Source organism: Thamnophis sirtalis, unplaced genomic scaffold (assembly GCF_051295495.1).
Source record: "Thamnophis sirtalis isolate CommonGarterSnake01/CBP01778 unplaced genomic scaffold, rThaSir2_p1.2 scaffold_1, whole genome shotgun sequence".
Lineage (NCBI taxonomy): Eukaryota > Metazoa > Chordata > Lepidosauria > Squamata > Natricidae > Thamnophis > Thamnophis sirtalis.
In genome coordinates this window covers 36,829,620-36,841,870 of record NW_028261381.1, presented here as the reverse complement: position 1 = coordinate 36,841,870, position 12,251 = coordinate 36,829,620, and the positions used below count along the sequence as shown (strand labels likewise).

Below are 12,251 nucleotides of genomic sequence, written 5' to 3'. Positions count from 1 at the left end.
CATACAATATTTCAATCCTTATTTTTTCCTTTGCTGATTTTAAGAGTAATATTGAAGCAGTTTGCTATATAAAGGTAGTTCTTGGCTTGACACAATTGAGCCCAAAATTTCTGTGGCGAAGCAAAAACAGCTGTTAAGTGAATTGTGCCCCATTATATGGCCTTTTGCCACCGTTATTAAATGAATCACTGCAGCTGTTAAGTCAGTAACCCAACTGTACAATGAATCTGTCTTCCCCATTGATGTTGCTTGTCAGAAAGTTGCAAAAGGTGTTCACATGACCCTGGGACACTGCAATAAATCATAAATACGTGCCAGTTGCCAGTCATCCGATTTTTGATCACGTAACCATGGGAATGCTGCAACTGTCTGTGGAGAGAATGGTCATAGGTCACTTTTTTCAGTGCTGTTGTAACTTCAAATGGTCACTAAATGAATGGATGTAAGTTGGGGACTACTTATATTTACTGGTAGAATTTCCTGCTTTCTTTTGTTTTCAGCTACCCCTTGCCAAAGGAATATTTTCCTAAAACACAGCAGACTGAAATTAAAGAAATACAGAAGCAATAGAAATCCTCCCTCCTTCCAGTTCCATCCATCTTTTCTCTGGAATTAAGAAGGTACCTATGATAAACAGTCGATTCAAATTGTTTTATGATGAACTGAAACAGAAATCTGGTTCTATGGAAGCACCTCAACTGGCTCAAATTCAAGTCAACACTTAGCTACAAAAACTCACTATTTAACTCTGGGTTTTTCATTCCTGATCTGCCCAATCTACATCACAGGGTTGGCATCCCATGAATTAAAATGAAGGGAAATCTCCATGTAAGCTACCTTGCAGGTCTAATAAATAAATAATGAAAATAAAAATAGATAGGCAAGGTCCAGGGGTGGGCTGCTGGGAGTTCGCAAGGTTCAGGAGAACCTCTAGCTAAGATTCTGTGCAATTCAGAGAACCCCCAAATCCCACTCCTGGCCGGCCCCACCCACTCTGCCCCTCCTCTCCCAGGAGTCCTCATGCGGCCCGTTTTGGATGCAGGTAAGTACAGGGCATGTGCAGAGGCCCAGAGAGGGCAAAAAAGGGCCTATCGGAAATTCAGGAATGCCAGATATGGGCCCTTTTCTGGCCTCCAGAGGGCCTCCAGAGCCTGAGGAGGTATTTTTCACCCTCCTGGAGGCTCAAGGAAAGCCTCCTGAGCCCGGGGAGGGCAAAAACACCCCACCACCATGGAGCAGAAGGCTGACTAGGCCACACCCACCCACCAACCAGCAAGAAAACCCCTTGCTAAAATTTTTGAAGCCCACCCCTGGCAAGGTCACGTGTGGATCTATGCAAGATGCAATGAGACACGTGACAGAAAATATTGTGCATTTTTCCCCAAACAAAAACTTAAATCTGTAAAGTGTGTCTACATATTATCCAATTTGTTTAAGCTCTTTTCTAGACCCCAAAAGTACACAAATGCTTTAAGAATGTTGCTTGTTGTATCAATATATAATACAAAAATTAAAAAGTGAAATTTTGGAGGCACAACTGCTCACCGAATCTTCGTATCATTCAATATAAGGAATTTCATAATTCTAGCCTTTAGAATAACAGGTGTAAATCATAACTGTTTAGCAAAGTATTGGAGGGCATGTTGACCTCTTCAGAAAGAAATTGTCTCTTTACAGACCTCTTAATTGATCAAAATTTGGACAAACATTGATACTTCCTATATAGCTGACATTAATTATGAAATGCATTATTTTGAGTGAAGTTGAGATGCTTTAATGGTTGTTTAGCTGCAGTCCCATGCTACATATAGGAATGAACCAGAGGTGGGTTGCTGACAGTTTGGCCTGGATCGGGACAACCTATAGTAGCGGTGGTGGAAGGCTCTGCCCACCTGCCTGGATGCTTCTGTGCATGCGCAGAAGTTTCGTGCGCACGTCCATAAGTGAACCAGTAATAAAAATAATAGAAATCCACCACTGGAATGAACTGACACATAAGTAGACACATACAACAGGATTGCAACAGAACTCCTCCACACATGTGTTCTTGCTTCTGAACTGGATTCAGAATAGTTCCAATAATGTGACTTCAATAGTTTCCCTTCAACCCAACCATGGGTTTCAGAGAACACATAAAGAAGGTGGCTTGAATGTGGAACTAGGCTGTAATGATCCAGACAATCACTCGATGAACATGAAGGGTTTTCTCTCCTCCCATCTAGTAGTGGCCATTTGCATTTTGCCAGCCCAGTTCTGGTAACAACAACTGAGCCAAAGTGAGACAGTCGTATATGATTTTGCTGTCAAGCAATACTCTCTGTGTCTGATTTCATGACAGCAAATAGATTTCTGAAACTATCATCACTTCTCCAGCTCACTTTTTTATTACACCCAATGCATATATTATATTACATATGTGCTGTACATGCTACTGCATAATTATAGAGAATCATTGGGATGCGGAAAGCAATTGGAAAAACTTACCTAAAAGCATTAAGGTGGATATGAAATGAAATGTTAAAAAGTTATATTTATGTAGTTACTGACCAAGCACATCTAAATTATACTAAAGTAACCAAACTATCTTTACAATCCCTAAGACTTGTCACAACTTTTGAGCATTCCTTATATTTGGAAATTGAACATTGAAAAGTTTGGATATGATCCAAGGATATGATCTTCTGAAGGTGGCCTTCCAAAGTCATCTGCACACACTAAAAATACTTCTGTCATAATCGCCACCATCCATTGACAGTATGCATAAATTATCGTGATAAGCACTTAACTGTTCATACCAAGCCTTGAGCAGGGGTGGTATACACTTACCTTCCCTACCTGTTCGCAAATGTGAGTGTGCGCATTTGCACAGTCTTCCATGCATGCGCTTTTGGTGAAAAATGGGCCTAAATGGGATGCCATAGAGTCAAGGCGGGTGGGCAGGGCCACCTGTGATTTCCGCTACCGGTTTGGGCGAATTGGTCTGAACCAGTAGAATACCACCTCTGGCCTTTGAGGGAAAGGCACAGCAATGATGCAGTTGAAGTGTCCATGAAGTAATTTGCAGAGTCTTAATGATTTCTTTCTGATTGAAATTGCAAAATTGCTTCTCGGCTGGTTGGCCCATTGGAGATTACAGTACTGATAAGTATCTTTGCACATATAAGGCCCTCTAGCAAGACTTTAAGAGGACATGGCTGCCTGAACAACACTTTGAAGAGCAGTTTGCACAATCCTAGCATCATCACCTTTAATATAGGTACTGCACAAGTGGTGGGTTTCAAATTTTTTTAGAACCTCTTCTGTGGGTGTGGCCTGCTTTGTGGGAGTGGCTTGCCAGCCATGTGACAGGGCAGGAGTAGCTTGCCAGCCATGTGACCAAGTGGGAGTTGCTTGGCAGTCATGTGACAGCGTGGGCATGGCCAACTTGTAAAATATGGTGAGACTCACTTAACAATGCTCTTGCTTAGTAACCAAAATGTTGGCTCAGAAACTCTGGCATTTGAAGCACGCAAGTCTTAAAGCTGTCAAGTTACAAGACACTTGCACCCATAACCCTTTAGAAAAAAAAACCAGGAGTGTTCAAACTTGACAGCTTTAAGACTTTAAGGTTTAGATAGGACTCTTAGAGGTGGGTGGGACGATTGGTGAGCCAGCCAATCAGTGAACAGCGGGCGGGGCAAGTGTGGTGCGGACGAGTGGGGGGAGGGAGCTGGAACTAGTTCTAAATGGCACAGTAGATTTGTGGAACCTCTTCTATAGAAGAGGTTGGAACTGGCAGGAACCCACCCCTGTACTGCACGTATATGTAGGAAGCGTATAATGTGGAGCAAGTATGCAACTCTAAGAACCATACTTGTCTCGTTGGTACTTGAGTTTTGCCTTGGTTGGAGGTTGTTAGTTTTTGTTTTGTTTTGTTTTTTGCTGATTTTTAGTATCGTTTTGGTCTTCTATTCTATTTGAACTCATTTACTATGGATAAGATGTTTACCGGCTTGATTTTATGCCCACATCTATTGGTTTACATTCCTTTTGAAAGAGGTACATGAGAAAGGCGCAACAGAATTATTTTGGTATGTGAATATTCCTTCTGATGTATGGTACAATTATGTGCTGCAATGGTTTACAGTTTTAGAAAACTGTGTGTAATACAAGCTGGTGTTGTACTAATATAATCCTTTCATTTGATATTGTTTTAGCAGACAGGGCCAAAATCTTTCTTTTGTTATTAAAGTGAATGATATTGGCTGACATATGCATTTGTATTTCAGTGAAGCCTTTTTCCCAGAACAAGCCATTGTCTCTATTGATTATACAAAAGGTCTTTTTCACACATACACCAGGAACATGAAATCCTTCCCTGGAAACCTCTCCAGATACACACTCCCATGCGCTGATCCTACCCCTTGTGAGTACCTGCATGGGGGCTAAGCCAGTCTCTGAAATTTTGATCCCTGGGATGAAGCAACAAGTAATATCCCAATCCATCTCACAAAGCTTCTCTTCATTCCTGACAGCAAAAGTGCAAGAACAACAAATTACATAACCAACCATTTATTGCCCTTGCTTGACATTCCCAGATCTGTTGCCAAAGAAGATTGATTTCTTCTGCCTACTGGTCGAGCTGGTTCTGCTACAAGGCAGGAGGGCCTCCCTAAGACGCAAGGGATATAAAATCCACTTTGGGGTAGGCAGCAACAGTTTAGCAACATGCTAAAATGGATATTTGTGGGCAGCCTTCCAAGAACCCTTCTCCCCCCCCACCCCAAAGGCTAGCATAAACATGACATTATGCTTTCATTATGTTATTAAATTATGTTTATGATATGATCTCAACATTATTCTCAGGGATTGTCAATATGCTCAATATGTTCATGGAACTCGCCCTTGGCATGCTCCAGCTTCCTCTCCCAAATGATGTTTGCATTTAACCAAAAACATAGTAGAAATAGGGGAAAAGAAAGGAGGAGGAGGAAGGGAGAAGGAGGAAAAGGAGGGAGAGGGGGAGGGGAAGGAGGAGGACATGCTGAAAGCAAAGACCAAGGGTCCAGAATTATCTGTGCCTCAAAAAGGACCCTTAAATTTAATGAGAGCCTATTGGTGGATACTCCAAGTACCTTCAGTATTCCTGCAATTCAACACCTATCAAAAATAAATAAAAGTTCTGTTTTGAGATCTTGAGCAAAGCTCTACTTGCCAGAATATATACATTCTTATAGAGTCTTATTTTCTTTTGCCCCCCAAAATAAGCACTTGGCCTTATTTTGGGGGAGGTCTTATTATTTTCGTGGTGCAGGGGGCAGCAAGTGTGATCACCTCATGGCTGCTGCTGCGTCGCAATAATTTCAGGAAGGGCTTAGTTTCAGGGAAACATGCACAGAGAGAGAGAGAGAGAGAGAGAGAGAGAGAGAGAGAGAGAGAGAGAGAGAGAGAGAGAGAGAGAGAGAGAGAGAGAGAGAGATAGCATGGCTAGCAGAGGACTTTGTGGAGTTTACAAAAAAAGTGGGGGAAGAGACAAATTATTCTGGGAATTTGCTTTGTAGGTTAGCTCAAATTATAGTATTAAGAACTTGCATCCCCTAAATTCCACTGAAGATGTTACCTAGCCTGGTAATGAAATATTCTGAAACCAACTGACAAACTCAGAGGGCAAACCTTCACCCTTATTAAATTTGGCTTAAAACTGCCACTCTCACATAAAGCATTTATTACCGTGCAAAAAGAAAATATATACATCCTCTTCATGTTATGACCAGAAGATGGATGCCAAATGGGGAAACATGGGAGTTCAGCCATAAACCATATTCCCCACTGAAATAATTTCAAAGCCAGAATGGCCATCGCCCATTTTGAAAGAAACACTTTTTAAAAAGAAAAATCAATTGACATCAGCTTTAAAATGACTGTTTAATATGCTTGCTATTGTATTGATTGGTGTACCCCACCTCCCGGAGTCATTTTTTTATAAGATGGGCGGCTATATAAATGTGATTGATTAATTAATAAATAACTAAGTAAATAATCTGTTACTCTGCACATTAGATCAGAGCACTTTAGAGGGAAGAAATATACTGGCCTAAGATTATAGGTTTATTTTATATTTGTATTGCTATTATAATTAATGGAACCAATCCATAAGAGGAGATAATATCAATGATTCATTGTTGTGAATCTTTAATCTTTAATCTTTTTTGTTGATCTCAGGTAATTATTTTAAATCTGAAATTTTTATCCATCTTTGACATTTTAATTACTGTCTTTGATTCATTTTGGAGATGGATATCTAGGTATCTTTGACATTCCTGAAATTTAGCTCTTATTAAAAGGGTAAAAATTCTGAGGTCTTGAGCAAGCCACTCCATAAGATGGCAACCTGATAAAGGTAATGTTGTGACATAGTGTGTGTGTATTGTTACCTGAATTCCATAGACATCGTGAATGATTCATATGAAAATAAGACACATACTCTCCTTTTTTTCTTTTTCTATATATCTATAGATCTATCTACACACACAACAACAACAGCAACATTATCTGCCTTCTGGGTAGAATATGGCTCATCACATACACCCTTGTTAATGGATTTTTAGAAGGGGGGGTGCATTGTTTTATTTTTGCATTTCATTCCTTGCTATAAGCTACCATGAATATGTTTAGATTGTGTTGGAATAATTAATAAATTTCAGAGAAGTTGCATCAGGTGATCCAAAGTAAAGAACAAAGACATCATGGCATAGCAAACTTACTGAAAGTATTCCTCTGGATTCATTCATTAGTTGGATGAGAACGTAAAATCCAATCTACTGTATATGCCACCTTGAAATCCATAGCAGGAAGAAAACATAAACTGAAGAAAATTTAAAAATGCATTTACCTAGTGAAAAACTATATGGATCTCCTTCTCCTTTGTGAACATATATGCAACATATTCATTACAATAGGCACTAGGGACTTGCAAAGTTTTTAAAGCTGTTTGACAGTTGTAAGCGCATTGACCCACTTAACGAGGTGTATGAATCAAAGGAAAGACACATTTTAATACAGCAAATACAATTAGGTTGTTGACAGATTTTCTACTGCTTTGGGGTTTTCACAAAGAACATAGAAAGTTGTCACCACTTCTATACATGGATGAGTTGAAGGGGAGTGGGGAATTGAGTCTTGGGATGATTTCTCTGACATTGAAACAACTAGTTAACCAATGAGCTCATCATGTCAATGTACTCTGTGCCTATCAAAGCAATTTTAGGGTGCAAGGGTCATGGGGTAACAAGTTTCACTTATGTTCTTGGCTCTCAACATCTTTAATGCATCCAGCCACACATCTTAAACTTAGCTCTCTCTCTAGAACTAATGCAGTGTTAGATATCTGCCGTGTTTCGGCTAATGCAACTTTTAGCACTTTGAATCTAGAATCAAGGCTGATCAATGCAGTGTGCCCTTTGGGGTCAATCTGTAAAGATTGCAAGATTGGACATTTACAAGTGTTACTGTTTTTAAGAATTACATGCATGCAAGACTACAAATATTGCTTTTTCTGCACTATTAGCTTTTTGGTGGCCTTCCCATCTTCGTGACATTATGCTTCACTTCACCAATCCACTTCTGCCATCTTAACAATGCCAGCAAGACACATACCTCATACAACCAAGCCTTATGCACAAAATAACAGATTTGCCATTGTGGCCTACCTCATCAGTTATCCCAGTGAAGCTGATTATGAGAGTTGGCACCTTTGAAAGCTAAGCAGCAGAGTAACACATGGAAAATAGTTAACAATGCATTGCAATGAAACCCTTCAAGAGATCCAATTAAGACATGGTAAGATTAATATCTTTTACAGCATCTACTATCTACAGTACTTCTATCTCATTCTGTCAAGTAAAACCCCAAATGGCTGCAGGCGTTTTGATGTTAACCAACTTTTTTTGCAATTGAATCTCAAATCATGAAGTGGCTTGCCTGAGATTCTTGAATAAATGAAATTACATCATGTGCTCTTCAAGGCTCATATCTCCAAGTCAAATCCAATCAAGGTTGAGTCATACCAGTTGAATCTGTATACCAGTGCTAACTTTGAGTTCCTTATTCAACAAAGCATTATTCAAAATCCAACCCAGAAGGCAAAAGCAAACATATTGTTGCCAAGATAAGTATGTGGACATAGCTAAAATGTTCGGACAAACTTTGGTGTATGATGATTTCCAATTCAACAACATCTTCAAAACATGGCAACTCAAGCACAATATATATATAACATAATCACACAAATGCTGCAATTACATCCTTGTGTTAGGATGTCTGACACAAATACAGTAACTAGAGGATGTGTGTGACTACAACCTCACATAAAAGATGACATTTGTTCACCTCCTCGCAGACACCCTTATTCTAGTAATTGGAAAAGAACGTCAAACTTTCACAAGTAATTCTGGTGATGATGTGGCTAAACCAAAGTCATAAAAAACAATTCTGATTACTCATGGTGATTTATTGAAAGACGGGTTCCTTGGTTTTGGGGAATATAAACAATTGAAACATGGTTCAAATGAAAAAAAGCAAATGGAAAGAAAAACTAGAAATTGTCAAAGAATAAATAAAGCACACACAATTGAATGTTTTGGGAGGAAGTGACTTTAAATGGACTGGAATAGTCATTCTAAGTTGTTCATTACATGACATACTATTTGGGATAAAAATAAAGTATGGGATAGCAATAAAGCTGAAGAAAAAAATTGCTTTTGTTGCAAATAAAATAAGATCTAGACAGACACTCTAGAATTCCTTTGAATATTTGGGATATAATTAAGAGGAATTCAACCAGGGGTGGGTTCCAGCAGGTATTACTACCGGTTTGCTCATGTGCCCACGTGCATGCGCAGTACAATTAAAATTGTCCTGTGCATGCACAGAACCAAAAAACAAGATGGTGGCACCTATGACGCCGCTCAGATAACCAGTTCAGGAGTGTGGCAGGCCTGGGTCACTGCCGGTTCCAGCATCCCAGGCTACCAAACCACTACCGATTCAGCCAAACCAGTCCGAACTGGTAGGAACCCACCACTGAATTCAATTCTAAGGTTGATTTACATTTTGGGAAGCGTTCTATCGTATTATTTAAACAAATAATATGAATAAACTGAACACATTCTGTGAGAACATCATTGCTCATATTACAATGATCTATTGAGAAACCCAGTTACTGCATGTTAAAGATGTACAATATATGTTCTACTTGGATATATATATTGCCAATATTTGAAAATTATCAAGAAATTGAGCATGGAAGTTAGCTAAGTGAACTAACATATAACACTGGAAAGAAAAATCTACACTCGATTGCCAGAGACCAATTGTTATGAGTTGTCAGTCAGAATCTGACTTTCCTTAAGACATGGTTAAACCTGATCAAATTGGAAGGGGAGCAAATTGGCGGTGGATAAAAAGTCAATGGAATTCAGAATGTGCTGGACTTAGATCTCTTGTGGGTGCAAGGGGACTTGAGACTGATGATACATTTGACCCCACGCTTGAGCTCAACCTGGTCATCTCCTCTATCCAGGAGAAGCAGACAAGTAATTGCAGTGCAGAGCGAGGGCTAAATCAGCAGTAACAACAGAACTGGGATTGATGCAGTAGACCCGTGAGCAGGAAAACGTTTGGCTAAGTAGGAAACCACTGGAGATAGAAGGTGAGAAAAGCAGAAGGCCTCACAGGTACCAGGGCCAGGAAAGAAGAGGCAAGGAATCATACTGCAGCTTCAATGACACTAGCAGAAATGAGGCCTGAGAATAGGAGTAGAGGCTCTGTGGGCTGGCAGAGAGCAGCAAGGCAAGAAGACTCTAGATTCAAGGTTGACTCAGCCTTCCATCCTTCCGAGGTCGGTAAAATGAGGACCCAAATTGTTGGGGGCAATATGATGACCCTGTAAACTGCTTAGAGAGGGCTGTAAAGCACTGTAAAGTGGTATATAAGTCTAAGTGTTGTTGCTATTCTACTCTTCCAGATGAGTCTGATGAAGCCACCAAGCTTTTTGCCTGGTTCTAATTCCCCACCAGTCTTCGGGAACCATTCCCTCAGCAGAATACTAGTAGAAATCTAGACGTAAGAGGGAAGAAAAGATGACAAGATCAAAATGATTTTTCAGAAATAACTATCATGATGTTCAAGCAAAAATGGGTGGTGGGGGGTTAGTATGTGAGCGGGATACCTTTAATCCAGTGATTTGGCTTTAAAAACAGAAACACGAATTCTAAAATTCTAAAATTTCAATGAAACACCGAAAAACATCCTATAGTGAAGTGGGTTTCTGCAAGTAATATAAAGATAACATCACAGAGACAGACCCTTAAGATAATACCTTGATCTATTAAAGGTTGTCTTGTGGGCGGGACACAGGAGCAGGATAAGTGATCACCTTACCTCAAAAGTATCCCAACTTGAGGCTGTTGATAAAGTAGAGCACAAACATAAGAAGAGCAATCCAGCTTTCCGATCTTAAAGCAATCCTTCAATCCAGGAAGTGGCAGAAGAGAGGAAGAAATTCCTGTTGGCATGTGGCAAGGAAATGAAAAGTCGCATCAAGAAATCAAATTAAAAGATAGTGAAATTGCTCATATAAAAGAAGGAACTGAAGAACTGGCAGAGCTAGCTGGCCAGGCACATTATACAGCAAATATGATAGAGCAAATAACTGGATGAGGACCAGAAAGCCTTTTGAAAAAATTAGAGCTGGAGAGGAAATTGCAGATGAAGAAAACAATTTTGCTGAGGAGGAGTTAGATGGTGAATCAGAAGAGGAATATTCAAAATTCTCCAATAGTTCTACAGAGATAGTTGCAGATGTGCTTATTACTGAGAAAATAAAATCTGAAAGTATTATGCCTCCAAAGGAGGGAGAAGGGGGAGGCAGTAAATCTCCTGAAAACTACACATTTATCTGAGATTTGGAGGATGGGGTGTCATTACCAAGTGTAACAGAATGAGTGACAGTCTTGTCAGAAGTATTTGACTGTATCTAGTCACCAAAGATGCGTTGCAGCCGGTTCAGCCCAGACCGTCCGAACTGGTAGTAGTGGCGGCAGGAGGCTCTGCCCACCCGTCTGGACACTTCCGTGGCAACCCACCTCTGCTAGTCACTTGATAAATTGAAAACACTATGTATTTCAGCTTGAAAATGGCTTTTATTCATATGCTAAGGGATGTGTAAATTACCAATAAACTTACTCAGACAATTTAATAATATTCAAGGATAAATGGTGGATTAATTCCTTGGGCATTAGGATAGATGCATGGCAGCTGAAGTCAGCCAACTAATTACAAGTCAGAAAGAAAGATGAAAGATATCTTGACTGAAAATGTCAACAAATAGAGGGAAGCAACAAGAAAGTATTTTTCAAAAAATCACACACAAAATTTAAAATTAAAATGTACAACTAAAGTAAGAAAAATTGAAAAGATGATTATGTTTCATATCACTTTATTTAGTGATGAGAGATGGAATATGGAAAAAACAGATAAATGTTTGTAATTTTAAAGTTACTAAATGTGTTTCTATTTGTGATGAAGGTTAAAAGTCACTTAGTTCTTTTCTCTTTATAATATTCTTGCTTTTTTCTTTCTTCTCTTTTTCTTCTTTCTTTCTTTTTTCCTGCACTTTTTTTACTCTTCTCTATTTTTTTTCTTTAACTTTAGTTGGTATTAGATTTTATTATTATAACCAATATTCTTAATAAAGATCTATGCAAAACATATACAAAGGAAACAAGTCTACTAGAAAGTACAATAATATATGAAAAGATGAAAAGCAGTTAGGAAATGAGAAAAAAATCAGGTGCAGGTGAAATATCTAAACTATTTACAGATATAGGAGAAGAGACAGCTAAAATGCTAATGTCAACAAATATGTGGCCTAGAGGATATAAAGATCAATGTTTATAGTTACGCCTATGAAGACAAAAGATCCAAGGGAATGTGCAAATTACCAAACCATACCGAACCATGTAAATATACTGAACAATACTAATTCAACACAGAATCTTTTAAGTTCTTCCACATAAGAACAGAGACCTACATGGAAAGAGGAACGCCAAACGAACAGACGTGTTTCAGAAAAGGGAGGTAGAATGTGAAATCAGATAGCTACTATAAGAAGCATGAGCAGGAGGTTTACATTTGCTTTACTGCCTATAGCAATAGATGGAATATATTAAGGCAACTGGATGTGCCAGAACAGCTTATTATTCTTTTTTAAA

The 12,251-nt window shown here is 39.1% G+C and overlaps 1 pseudogene; it reads left to right on the top strand.

Annotated features, from left to right (window-relative positions):
• The first annotated feature begins 7,616 nt into the window (after positions 1 to 7,616).
• LOC148049376 (uncharacterized) lies at positions 7,617 to 10,940 on the top strand (annotated as a pseudogene).
• Positions 10,941 to 12,251: the final 1,311 nt, after the last annotated feature.